Source organism: Euleptes europaea, chromosome 5, assembly GCF_029931775.1.
Source record: "Euleptes europaea isolate rEulEur1 chromosome 5, rEulEur1.hap1, whole genome shotgun sequence".
NCBI classification, from domain to species: Eukaryota; Metazoa; Chordata; class Lepidosauria; order Squamata; family Sphaerodactylidae; genus Euleptes; species Euleptes europaea.
The window spans coordinates 84555726-84569727 of record NC_079316.1 but is presented as its reverse complement, the minus strand read 5'-3'; the positions used below and the strand labels follow the sequence as shown (position 1 = coordinate 84569727).

The following is a 14002-nucleotide window of genomic DNA, read 5'->3' as shown; positions in this document are numbered from 1 at the left end:
TGTTCCTGGTTTGTTTGTTTTTAAAAGGAATGCACTTCTGTTAACACTATTCTGAATAGCAGCACAATAAGCATTACTACGAAATTCACTTTAGCTAGGTGTTCAGCCCTACCCTCTGCGGTTTTACAAGGGAGGTATGACAAGATCTCAAAATCAGAGAGATTTTGTCCATGCAATTCTGGGGAAATAGAAACAATGGAACACGTGTTTTTCAGATGCTCAATCTATAAGGATGCCTGCTCTAAGCTGTCCCGGTCCATGCTTGAGAAAATCTCAGGTTATTCTGAAAAACCTCTGGTTAGGAAGCTCCTCTCACATGAAATTCCCTTACTGTTGCATACAGGCAGGCACCAGGCTGAGGTGCTTGGCCTCTGACTCCACTCCAGGCAATGGAGGGTACTGGGGGGGGGGGAGCAGAGCCTGTCGCAGTTTACTCTTCCCGGTAGTGTGGGTGGACTGAGTGCGTAACCAAGGCATCCCTCTAAACAAGGAACAGGTTCACTCGCCAGTACGAGTTCCTTTGCGTCAAGGTCTAGGCTCGGTCCTCCCAGGTTCTACAGGGATGCTGGAAGGGCAGGAGCTGGTAGCTGGCACCTAAGCAAGCCAATACCGTGCACAGAGATCTCAGCACGAGCAACAGAGCTTGTAGTAATTAGCAAAATTGTTCCCACACCGACTGGCCAGCCCAAGATTTATGGCTGTTCCTCCTCACTCCCTTCCCGGGCCAGCTGTTCTGCATCACTCGCTGGTGTCGGCTCCTGCAAACACCTATGACCAATTGCCTGCAATCTCGCGCTGCGATGCCTCTCCTGCAAACTGAGCCGAACCTTTGATCTTTGCCCGCTAACTGGGCTGGGCGGGTCCGGAGGTGATAACCTTCTCTGTTCCTCTGCTCCTTCCCAATATGCACCACCTTCTTCTGCATCTGTTGTCCTTGCTGGTTCAGACCTATGGTCCAGTCTCCCTGGTAAGACTTCCACCAGTGCATCACCCTGCTCTGTCGCTCCTTCCTCCTCTTCTTCCAAGGAGAGTTCAGGCTGACTCACGACACCTAAAAATTCGAGAGGTCACCAAATTCTGCGCAGCAATCTACAAACTTTGTCAAAGTTTAGTAAAATAAAAGTCAAAGAAATAACAAAGTTAAAAAACTTCTTTTGAATTTGTGTCAAAATGTTTATGTCTTATCCAAATCGTGAAACATTTTAATTTATATATATATTCTTTTAAATTAACATGACACAACTTTTAAACAATATCAATGTATCCGCTGTAATATTGCTTTTATGTTCTTAATTTTTATTGGCGCAATGCCGCAATAAATGTTTCTGATTCTGATACTACAAAATCTTGTAACAGTGGCCCAAGCCAACCTAAAGCTAACTCCATGGTGGCAGAACAGCTCCACCTTTCCAAAATAGCCCAGGAGGAATGGGAGAATCCTTATGTTCTGAATCCTGGCCTGTACTCCCTCCCCTGCCATTAGGGTTGCCAACCTCCAGGTACTAGCTGGAGATCTCGCACTATTACAACTGATCTCCAGCCGACAGAGATCAGTTCCCCTGGAGAAAATGGCCGCTTTGGCAATTGGACTCTATGGCGTTGAAGTCCCTCCCCTCCCCAAACCATGCCCTCCTCAGGCCCCATCCCCCAAAATCTCACACCAGTGGCAAAGAGGGACCTGGCAACCCTACCTGCCATGGACCTCTGCCTCTAAGCAAATTCCCTGTGCTCCAGGGCAGCCACAGGAACTCTCAAGTACCAATCCATGGTATTTTATGCATGGCTGTTTCACTCACTGTCAGCCCTCCAACAACTTCGGTCTTTGTGCTGATTATGCATGCGGTTTCCGATCATCAGAGGTTGCCTTACTCTCCCCCTGCATTTCCCCCCGTTTTGCTTGCGTTTGGTCTCAAATTTGAAAACGCAGACAAAACGGGGGGAAATGCGGGGGGGAGCGCGAGCGGCCTCTGATGGTTGGAAACAGCATTCATAATCAGCACAAAGATCTGAAGTCGTTGGAGGGGCGATGGGGAGTGAAACAGCCATGCATAAAAGACCCATGAGGTCACAGGCTACAGGCGTATTGTGTGTGTGTAAAGTGCCGTCAAGTCGCAGCCGACTTATGGCGACCCCTTTTGGGGGTTTTCATGGCAAGAGACTAACAGAGGTGGTTTGCCAGTGCCTTCCTCTGCACAGCAACCCTGGACTTCCTTGGTGGTCTCCCATCCAAATACTACCCAGGGCTGACCCTGCTTAACTTCTGAGATCTGACCAGATCAGGCTAGCCTGGGCCATCCAGGTCAGGGCACAGGCATATTGGGGGAGATAAATTCTAACACAGACCTCTCTCTTTCTCCCTAATATGCTGGCTTTGTAAATATAGAAAGCTTTTCTCTCCGCAGAGTTAGAATTTAAAATGTAGTACCCACCCACCCAAACCTCACAGCAAGAAGTGGGACAGTCGCAGCAGTACACCATGGGATTATTCTGAAGATGCAGGCTAATTTTTGTTTGTTTGAATTAGGGCTGAGGAGACCCGGGTTCAATTTTTTACTCTTATCGTTGGGTAACCTTCCAGCAGTCATTCTTTCTCAGCCTGACTTACTTCATAGGGGTGCTGCGAACATAAAAATGGGAAGAAAGGGAATCGTGCAAACTCCCTCTGTGCCTCAGAGCAAGAGCAGGATTAAAACTGACCGGCAGAATTACTACTGAGTGAAATCAGTTTCGGGAGATATTTTATTTTTATTGTTCCTGTTGACTAATTTTAAACGAGAACCAAATGACATCACTTTTCTAAAAATATCCCTGGGGGCTGAAAACAAGTTCACTGGCTTCTTTTTAGTTTTTTTTATTATTATTTGTTGTATAAAACTACAAGCAGGGTCAAGAGTTTGTCTGTTACATGGAACAAGAGCTGAAGTAGCTACCAAACAGTGAAAAGGGGGAAGCAGCGGGGAGGAGAGAGATGAACAACATGTTCTTAATAAAAAACAATTTCAAACTACGCATTTGGAAGACATGCAACTATGGGCTACTTTACAAATACCTTTACCTCAGATCAAAAATAATCTCTGTGGGAGAAAAGCATGCATAACCATTTAGTGTTTCTCCTGACTCATATTAGAAGGCCACGGCCTGACTGCAAGAAAGACATGACACAGTATCCTTGTTTATATATGAGTTCAACAGAGGGAACATACTTATATATTCCAGCTAGCAGAACATCGGTCCCCAGCGTCAGGAATTAAGCAGATGTACCAAGAACAGACTTCACCCAGCTGCGGTATGGACCTAGAATATGGCCAACAAGAGACATTCAGGAATCCTAAACAGTGGGATAATCCATGCTTCTTAAAAATATGTATACATACTCACATACATGACAGTATACCATGGTGCCGGTTAGCATCCCCAGGAGTTTTAGGGGCTGGACGATGGGCAGAGATGATGTTGCGCAACATGTGACTTCACAACTGCCCCCAAACCCAGATGTGACATAAGCACATTGGGCAATACTCTGGCCCACCATAGTAAGCACCATTGAGCTTTGGGAGACAACCAGAGCGTCGTCCAGTGTGCTTACATCACATCTGGGTTTTCAGGCAGATGTGACGTCACATTTTGAGCAATGTCATGTCCACCCCTGGACCCTTCTCCTGCCAGTCCAGGGAGCAAGGGTAAGAGGGCAGGCCCAGCCACGGAAACTCTCCCACCATAAGCGGGCAGATGGTAAACCTACATCATAGTAAAATGAAACAGAAGCCCAGTGGCAACTTAAATTTAACAAGGCTTACTGCAGCATAATCTTTCATGAGCCTGGCTTTACTTTATCAGATGCATAGCCTGATCTTTTTCAATGCAACATCGTCTTTTATGCATCTGATGAAGTCAGGTCTGACTCGCATAAACTTACATTGGAATAAACTATGTTAGTCTTTTGCTGCAGTAGACTAACACAGTTACCTCTCCAGAAATACAGTGAGGGGGGAAAGTATTTGATCCCCTGCTAAATTTGCCCGTTTGCCCTCTGACGAAGTAATGACCAGTCCATAATTTTAATGGTAGGTTTGTTGTAGCTGTGAGAGACAGAATAACAACAGTAAAAACCCCAGAAACCCAGAAGACAAAAGTCAGAGATTGATGTGCATTATAATGAGGGAAATAAGTATTTGATCCCCTATCAACCAGCCAGATCCTAACCCTAACCCTAACCCTCAACCTCCTTGTAGCTGTGAGAGACAGAATAACCTCCAGAAACCCAGAAGACAAAAATCAGAGATTGATGTGCATTATAATGAGTGAAATAAGTATTTGATCCCCCATCAACCAGCCAGATCCTAACCCTAACCCTAACCCTCAACCTCCCTCGGTCTGGGGCTCCATGCAAGATCTCATCTCGTGGAGTTGCAATGATCACGAGAACGGTGATGAAGCAGCCCAGAATTACACGGGGGAAACTTGTCAATGATCTCAGGGCAGCTGGGACCATAGTCACCATGAAAACAGTTGGTAACACACTACGCCGTGAAGGACTGAGATCTTGTAGAGCCCGCAAGGTCCTCTTGCTCAAGACAGCTCATGTACAGGCCCGTCTGCAGTTTGCCAATGCGCTTCTGAATGACCCATAATAAGGCTTCATCATGCTGAAAATGTCCATGAGTTCACAGAACCCTTTTGAAACAGAATGTACAATATGCATTCCTGAGCCTCGGCGAATCTATTTGGGCATGGATTTTCCATATGTCTCCCATTATAGTACAGAAAGAAAAGAAATAAATGAGAAATCATTTAACTGCTATGAAATGATGACATTTCTGCTTTAAGGGTTTGCAAGAAAATTAAATTAACTTTTTAAAAAATCTCTAAGGGTCATTTCCATGGAAGTTCATGGCATCTTCATACCAAAGATTCAAGTACTGATCCTTAGCTGTCTCAAAGTGGTGGCTAACTGGGGAAGGCCAGATCTCAGAAGCTAACCAGGGTCGACCCTGGCAAGTATTTGGATGGGAAACGTCACAGGAATACCAGTGTCATGACCCAGAGGCAGGCAATGGCAAACCACCTCTGAATATGTCTTGCCTTGAAAACCCCACCAGGAGTTGCCATAAGTGAGATGTGACTTGATGGCCAAAAAAAAAAAAGTCTGAGAAAATTGGATTCAGGGCCTCTGAATCCAAAAAATATATAAACCTTTATAGCTCTAAAGCACTCTTGTGAAATCTAGCCTAGCCCGTATATAAACGTGTCTATAAAACTGGTTGGTTTATTTAGCCACTAGAAAAAAATTGTACATACGACATTGGAGTATGCAGTAAACATTTCATGCCCATACTTTACAGGGTTGCTGTATGAGCTGAGAGGGTGCTTCAACCAGACCAGGTCTTTAGGGTACAGCAAGAAAGAAGTCTAATCTATGCAGGGCTACCCTTACGACTGCTCTGGTAACTATAGCTGGTCCAGAATGCAGCAGCGAGGGTCCCGACAGGGACCCCATGGAGAGCACATATCCAACAGTGCTCTGCCAGCTGCATTGGCTCCAGATTGAATGCCAAATCAGGTTCTAGGTCTTAAACAGTATGGGACCATCATATCTGCGGGGCTGCCTCTCCCAGTATACCCTTCAAAGAGCACTGCGCTCTTCTGGAACCAACCTGCTTGTGATTAGAACTGTTGGGGGGGAAAATTCGGCAAAATTTGTCCCGTTTTTATTCCGGAAATGCCAAACTCCTAACTCCCCCTATTCGGATTTGTGGAATTCGGCTTGGAATTCCACGTTCCCGAATAAATTCGGCCAAATACAACTGGCAGTGGGGATCATTTTAAAGAGCCACCCGCCCGCCTTATCGGGAGCCCGGAGAAGGCAGGTGGGTGGCTCTTTAAACAGATCCGCGCTGCCAAGACCCACCTGCCCGCCTTCCCGGGGCTCCCAGGAAAGCGGGCGGGTGGCTCTTTAAACAGATCCATGCTGCCAAGACCCACCTGCCCGCCTTCTCGGGGCTCCCAGGAAATGCCAAACTCTGAACTCCCCTGCTTCGGATTTGTGGAATTTAGCTTGGAATTCCGTGTTCCCGAATAAATTCGGCCAAATAAAGCTTGCAGTGGGGATCATTTTAAAGAGCCACTTGCCCACCTTCTCGGGTGGCTCTTTAAAATGAGAAAAAGCGGGCGGGTGGCTCTTTAAAATGATCCCCGCTGCCAGCCATGGCAGCACAAATCAGTTTAAAGAGCCACCTGCCCACTTTCCTGGGAGCCCCAAGAAGGCAGGCGAGTGGGTCTTGGCAGCGTGGAGCAGTTCAAAGAGCCCCCCGCCAGCTTTCCCAGGAGCCCCGGGAAGGCTGGCGGGGGGGCTTTAAACTGCTCCACGGAGATTGGGGAGAGATTTGGGGGGGAGGGAAGGCAATCCCAGGGCCAGGATCGCCCGGGAGATTGGGGGGGAGATTGGTGGGGAAAGCGAAGGCGATCCTGTCCCCCGCTAGGAAAAGGCAGGTTCAGGGGATCCCGAACCTGCCGAATTTTTTTCATGGTCCCCCGAACTTGCCAAGTTTGAGACCGCAGTTTCCCGCCATTTTGCGGTTCGGCTCCATCCGAACCGCAAAACCGCTGAAGTTCAGCAGTTTTGCAGTTCGGATGGAACCGAATCGACAGCCCTACTTGTGATCCCTGGCCTAAAACATATCCAGCTGTCCTCAACCAGAGTCAGAGCATTTTCAGCCCTGCCAGGTGGCACTCTCTGTCGAGTGAGCCCTGCGGGATTTAGTTTAATTCCCCAAAGGCCTGTAAGACTGTCAGGATCAGGCGTTTACCCCTAGCATCCCTTTAAAAGCAAATTCATCCAGGCAAGTGGTCCTGAAGTAATAATACTTTATTAGAAGCAAAAAGGTAAATAAAAGAACTGACTGTCTACAGAACGAAGAAGGCTGTTAATAACGATACAGAAGAAAGTACATGCTTAAGAACACTCTAGCTAGTGAAATCATAACAAGGTGAGGTAACCCCGAGATAAGAGGTTCCCAGGCAGCATAGACCAATTATCCCCACAGCTGCAGAACACAGGATGAACGAAACCATACACGGATTATACTGGTATGGGAGCCAAGGCCGTCTGGCACAAGGCATGTGAACCAAGGCCATCAGGCCTAGTCATGTCAAGAGCAAAGGCCTGAACCAGCGAAGGCCTGACAAAGACAGAGTTGTTCCGCCAGGCCTATGGTTGAGGACAGCAACGGTTCTACATCAATTGGCCTCCCCCCTGCTGAGTCCACTTAAGGTTTGGGCCCACTTAAAGTTTATGCTCCGGTTATGTTGTTGCATCCCATGTTCTTTCACCCATAGGATAAAGGGGATTACCATCTTGGCACCATCTGGAGTGCTCAGATTTTAATTGTTTTATTTTAATTATGTTTGATATTTAGTAATGTATGGCTATGTATTTCTATGATTGTTAGCTGCCCTGAGCCCGATCTTGGCCAGAAAGGGCAGGTCAGAAATAGAATAAATAAATAAATAATCAATATAAAAGTCTTGTATCAAAAGTTGACCCTATAGAACTGAATTTCCTATTAGGCAGCATTGGACTATACATTGGTGCATTCTCAGGGGCTTTCTTCTTCCAGAAGCATATCTTGGTGAAGCTTGCTATGGTAAAGTTTGAGAATAGCTAATTTTGAAAGTCATCGTTCTAAGACTGACTTCATTAACAGAACGTCCTGTTTAGAAAGCACAATTTGAGACGTGAACAAAAGAAACCAGATTCTGGTGCTAAAGGACAAAAATAGATTTTGCTCACTTTGAGCTATTATCTAACCTTCCTAAAAGGGAAAAAACAACAACTGTTTCTCTAATACATTAGAAACAAGGGTGGTTTTGTTTGTTTCCATGTCCAAAGTGCTAGCAAAAACAGATAAGTTGGGTTCCATGATACCCAGCCTTTAATTAGCTTACTTTGCATTTTTTTCACTGTTCCTTACCGTTCTCTTTAGCTGTTGTATATCTTAAACACTCAAAAATAAATTATCAAAATGATGGGTTTCTACTCATGCAAGATGAAGGTAGGTCATTTCCCCTTATGGGAACTCCCACCCACAAGCACTGCGGGTAGGGCTGCCAAGTCCCCCCTCTCCTCCGGCGGGAGGCTGTTGTGCTTATATTGGGAATGTGCGCGTGTGCATGCGCCCCGGTTTAGAACCGGAAGTTCCGCCTCACAAGGGGCCTTATATCTCTTAGTTTGAGTGGTAAAGTGGACCTTTACCACTCAAACTAAGAGGTAAAAGGCCCCTCGCGAGGCGGAACTTCTGGTTTAGAACCAGAAGTGACGCGCGTGGTATGTACTCGCACGTGCACGTTTGCCCGCCGACCCTCAGGTGGTCGACGGACAGAGGGGTAAATTGCCGGGGGGTTTCCCGCCACCAGAGGGCACCTGGCAACCCTAACTGTGGGTAGGATTGCCAGGTCCCTCTGCACCACTGGTGGGAGGTTTTTGGGGTGGAGCCTGAGGAGGACGGGGTTTGGGGAGGGGAGGGACTTCAATGCCATAGAGTCCAATTGCCAAAGCGGCCATTTTCTCCAGGTGAACTGATCTCTATCGGCTGGAGATCACTTGTAATAGCAGGAGATCTCCAGCTACTACCTGGAGCTTGGCAACCTTAATTGTGGAGCATTTAATTTAAAGAGCCTCCCCCAACACCACCATCACCAGAAGATTTTCAGTGGCCACAGGAGTCTCTTGGGGAAAGGGAAAGGCAGGGAAAGATTCACATATGCAACCAGGAAGCTCATGACTACATAAGAGTAACCATGCTAGATCAGATCAATGGTTTGTTTAGTCCAGCATTTTGTTTCCAACATTACCTAGTCAGATGCCATAGGGAAGCCCACAAGCAGGATCCACAGACAACAGCCCTCACCTGCTGACTGCTCCACAGCTTCAGGCAGTCAGAGGCAGGTAGGTAGCCAAACATTTTATGGTAAGTACACTGAGGGGGGTTAAGGTAATCAGATCCTAAACATTGAGACTCATGATGTCATGAATGAGGTCCAGTTAGGGTTGCCAGCTCTGGGTTGGGAATTACCTGGAGAATTTTGGGGTGGGGCCTGAGGAGGGTGGGGTTTGGGGAGGAGAGGGGAGGGACTGCAATGCCATAGAGTCCAATTGCCAAAGTGGCCATTTTCTCCAGGTGAACTGAGCTCTATCGACCGGAGATCAGTTGTAATAGCAGGAGATCTCCAGCTAGTACAAGCCCACAATAATCGGACAGGTAATGCACCAGCCATGTGCCCATTTTACAAGGAATTGCTCCGCATTCTGAGAGGGGATGAGAGTCAGCGTAATGTAGTGGTTAAGAGAGGTGGAGTCTGATCTGGAGAACCGGGTTTGATTCCCCACTCCTCCACATGAGCAGCGGAGGCTAATCTGGTGAACTGGATTGGTTTCCCCACTCCTACACATGAAGCCAGCTGGGTGACCCTGGGCTAGTCACACTCTCTCAGCCCCACCTACCTCACAGGGTGTCTGTTGTGGGGAAGGGAAGGTGATTGTAAGCCAGTTTGATTCTTCCTTGAGCGGTAGAGAAAGTCAGCATATAAAACCAACTCCTCTTCTTCTTCTTCATTTGACCAAAACAGGTTGCAAGAAGTTTGAATCTCCAGTGGGTTGTTGAGATACAATGCCAAACCAGGAGCGTGTGATTGGCTCAGAGGAACTTTTTTCCCATGATCTTATCACCATCAACCAAGACGACATTCAGTGTTCCACACCCATGGAAGCAGGTAAGGGTTCCTACATTCACTGTCCATATACTAACTCCATCCTCCCCAATAGGTAACAGGGGCAGTCCAGTGAGTGGTGGATCCACCAATCTGTCTTCTGGCCAAGACCTCGATGAGACTATAATTACTCCTTAGTCGCAAGAAGATTCGTTGTTTTTTGGGGGAAGGTGCGTTGGCATCTTATTTCTTGCTTCCCTCAGTGCTCAGACTAACCTGGAAGGGACACCCATAAGGGTGGCATGTGTGTTTGTGTGTGTCGTGAGGGCGGAGTGACCATGGAATTTTGCTGCTTTGAGACATGCCTGGGATGTGGGTGTCTGGGTTTCTTCAGGGGGGGAGGCATGCCACTCCTTACGTTTTTCATACCACAAGGTCTTTTTGGTCTCACAAAACATGGCATATGTTTCCACATTCGGTTCCTTTGGGAGGTTTTCTGTTGAAAAGCATTAGGTTATGTGTTCAAGGGAATATGGGAAGCATGGCCTGTGATACACATTTACTTTCAACTTCAGTGCTTGGAGAGAAATAGACTCACTGACTGTCTCACTGCCTCTCACATGATGGCTGGCGTTTGTTCTGCACAACAGGAGGTGGTCCATCTTCTAGAGAGCAAGGCTGCATGGGAGAATCGGATGGAGGCCACAAATCACCAGAAAATGAGGAGCAGGGCAGTAAGTACTTTCAGCATTTTGTTTCCATCATTCCACAGGGGGAAATTGGAAAAGGCAAACATTAACCGGTTGCTATGAAGTGTGCTTTTCCCCCAAACACAAACCACACAACATGGAATCCATTTTTTTAAAAAAACTTCTACCCAGAAAACAGCATAGTAAGGAGAATGTTGCAGATCCCGGATACTCATACACCACTGCTCCTGCTCTCAACCCCCTGCCCAGAAACACAGCAGCAACAGCAAGGTGCCCTGAAATTGTAATTCAGGCAGTTGCATCCACTCTGCAGCGATGGGTCTCCCATCCTTTCTGTGTTCGTTTTTGCCTGCAGAGAACCCAGAAGACCAATAAAACCATACGAGTGGAGTGTCAATAAACTTTTATTGCATTAAAAGAGAAAGCAAGGTGCAGAGTGTGCTATGTTCAAGAACCCCAGGGAAACCAACCCCGCACTCCGTGTTCAGCGGCTCATGTGGGCTCGCATGAATGTGGCGAGAACTTCTCTAACTGCCTTTCCCTCTTTTAGATGGTGCCAGTCATTGGGGTCATACTACCCTGGATGGCAGGTACGCACAACTGTAAGTTCTGGCTCAGAGAGTTTTGCAAGGGTTGGTCCATGTTGTGTGTGTTCCTCCAAAATGGCTTGACCCTTTCCCTCACATATGTTGTGGAGGACAACACAGGCAGCAGTCAGGGATGTCACATACCTTGGTATCCGTGTGTTATATTTCTGGGTTTTTTTTTCTTTTGTCAAAGACACTGAACTATCTCACAAAGTTATATGATGGTTTTGACAACATTAATGGAGGACATTGGTCCTTTTTTTTCTGCCTGTTTTGCCCTTTTTGATAGTTGGTTTTGCAGCCTAGATGGGAGTTTATGGGGGTTCTTATTATTCACTTAGTTTTTTCTATGTATTTTATAATGTTTTGTTGTGACCATTTAAAGTTAAAAAAATAAATCATATTTTTAAAAAAAGCTCTGTGCCTAATCTGCACCTGGCAAAGGTAAATTAGCAGAACAATCTGAAAGTTTATCTGAAGGAAAAGCATCAGATACATTGCTGATATCAAGAAAAAATTCTGTAGCTCCATTGAGAAGTTCAATTAAAGTAGTCCAAACAGAGAGATTCTCCAACGTGGAATCAAAATGGCATTCAGCTTGAAGTTCAGTTCTGAGAATATCAAAAAACAATGGAGGCACCTTTTCCAAGAAAATCATGTCTGCAGTGATCAGTCATAGCAGACAGAACGGACTATACGTAAGCACATCACATTATCACTAATGCACAAGCGTAGTGTCTGTCCCATTTAATGGTGGTGTGCATCAGTGCATGCACAAAACACAAAAAATTAGGAGGAAGTGGGGGGAGCACAATCCAGCATGATCATCCATGATGTCATGAATGACATGACACCCCCCACCAGAAAACATCGCTTTTGGGGAAAACCAGTGCAGAAAGGATAAAACAGATTTAGAAGTGAACAGGAAAACAAAGAACAACGTTGCAAAAAAAGGCATGCGGAACTACTTCATGGAATGCGATTCCAAGTCTCGCAGATTGACCACATGGAAAATCTGGGGTAAGCAATGCATGCGGAAAAGGCCGGAAACGTGGTTTATAACATAGGTCTTTACTGAATACCAAGAAAAAAACACTGCATTCCATGTATACCTACCTAAATTGTAACATACAGCTTTATTAAATCGTCAACAGATCTATGCTACTAAAGATCGCCGGGGGCAAAACTAATTCTGAAAATATACACCCTAGAACTTTCTGAAAACTAGGGGAAAAAATTACAGAGTGTTCTTCATGGAAGTGATAAAGCAAACGATTCCAATTTTAAAATCCCTTAACTGAAATAATGTTTCCTCGGTTAATGGAGTGACCAATTTTTAAAAATGATATCCTTCTCACCTCAAGTGCACATGTGCTCAGGTCTCCTATTGACTTTTGTCCTGTGAATTTTGTAAACTTGTGTAGATAGTAAGCTGCAATGACCTAGCTATCTGGTCAAAGGGCTGCACGGAGCAAAGAGAGATAGGGCTGGTTAAAATTTAACCTACAGCACTGTAAACCAACCTGGGGCTGGTGAACCTTTGGAGTTTGATATGATGATTAGAGAATAACCAGAGTGACACGTTGCAAACTCGGCATAATCAAGGAGAACCTTTCCAGGTGGTGATCTCTGAAATTGCTCAGGTATAGTCTATGCCATTCTGTTTCCGCTATTAAGAATGTCCTAAATATAGATGACGGCATTTGAGTGTTTCTTACTGTTTGTTTCTGAACAAGAAAAGGCTTTTGAAATTTCAAAATGTAGAGTCGGCAGGAACCGGGATTCTCTATCTGCAATGATTTATACACTATACAGTTATTCCAGGGCCGGCAATGAATAGATAGCTGTGAAGTTGGCATCTGAGCTAGTCACACATGGCTTTTTTACTATCTGCCAGATGAACAACTGCTGAGACAGCAATGGTGGTGACAAGGACCAGAACGTTGCCTTCTTGCTGCTTAGCAGTTTTGTGCCAGCTCCCACAGCATGCTTCCTCTGGCTTGTCAGAGGAAGCGTTACATATCAATTATAGGTGCTGGTTCCAATTTGGTATGGAAGACAGCAAGTCAGACAGCAGCAAAGGAGGAGGCGTTGATCACTTTCATTTATTACGACATGAGAGGGACAGAAAATAATGCCCTCTGACACCACCCCCCTCAATTCTCTTTGGTTTTGTTAAAGCACAACGTTGTGGTGGCTAATCATTACGTGTGCTTTGCCCAATTGCTCTCTCTATTATAAGCAAATATTATTGTATTTCTGTATACGTTGCTATCTACTTTGAAAGCAGGCCACTCTTTTTGCTGTGTCTTATCCGTGTTGTTTTTGAGTGCAGAAGAGTTTACAAGCAGGGGAAACAGCAGGAGATCTAGCAAGCGAGTTGTTGTGAATCAGATGAATGTTTCTTGGTGGCTTACATTTGTGTCTCTTCTTCCGATCTGGAAAACATGAACTGAATTCCAAATTATTATTATTATTATTTTTAAAAAAACACCACCCATATTAAATTAATTTGTAGTTAGTGAAAACTAGGTCGTAACAGACCCTGCCCTTGGAGAATGCAATGATGGGTGATGTTAAAAGAAGGATATAGGGCCTTGTGTCGCAACAGGCCATAACTAACCATAAACCCACTGTGTCCATTCAACCAATTCATGTTGCTGTCTGGTGGAATTACGATGGTGCTCTTTCAGGGTCACCTTTTCAGGATGATGCTTTAAATAGACTTTAAAGGCAAGGGCTGAGAATGAAGATATTTGGGCTATTTATACAGCACCATTATAAGAATAATTGCATGCCACTTAGAGCTTTGTAATACCAACTTAGTGGAAGCGTATTTATTTTGTCAGTTCAGAGATTTTTCCAAGTTATCAAACCTAAAAAAAAAAAAAAATGCCATGTGAATACACCGACAAAGACCATCTTGAAAACAAATATGCAATGTCTACATCTGATCATCTGTTTTGTTTTTACTATGTTGTTTCTCTATCATGTGGGCAG

General features: G+C 45.4%; 1 protein-coding gene across 1 annotated transcript in view; it reads left to right on the top strand.

The window, feature by feature from the left end:
• Positions 1–12609: 12609 nt before the first annotated feature.
• The window catches only part of A1CF (APOBEC1 complementation factor), a 40753-nt gene continuing 39360 nt past the window's right edge, over positions 12610–14002 (top strand). Inside the window, exon 1 of the mRNA XM_056849789.1 lies at positions 12610–12645. The gene's annotated coding sequence lies outside the window, so the exon portion shown is untranslated. The remainder of the gene's footprint in view (positions 12646–14002) is intronic.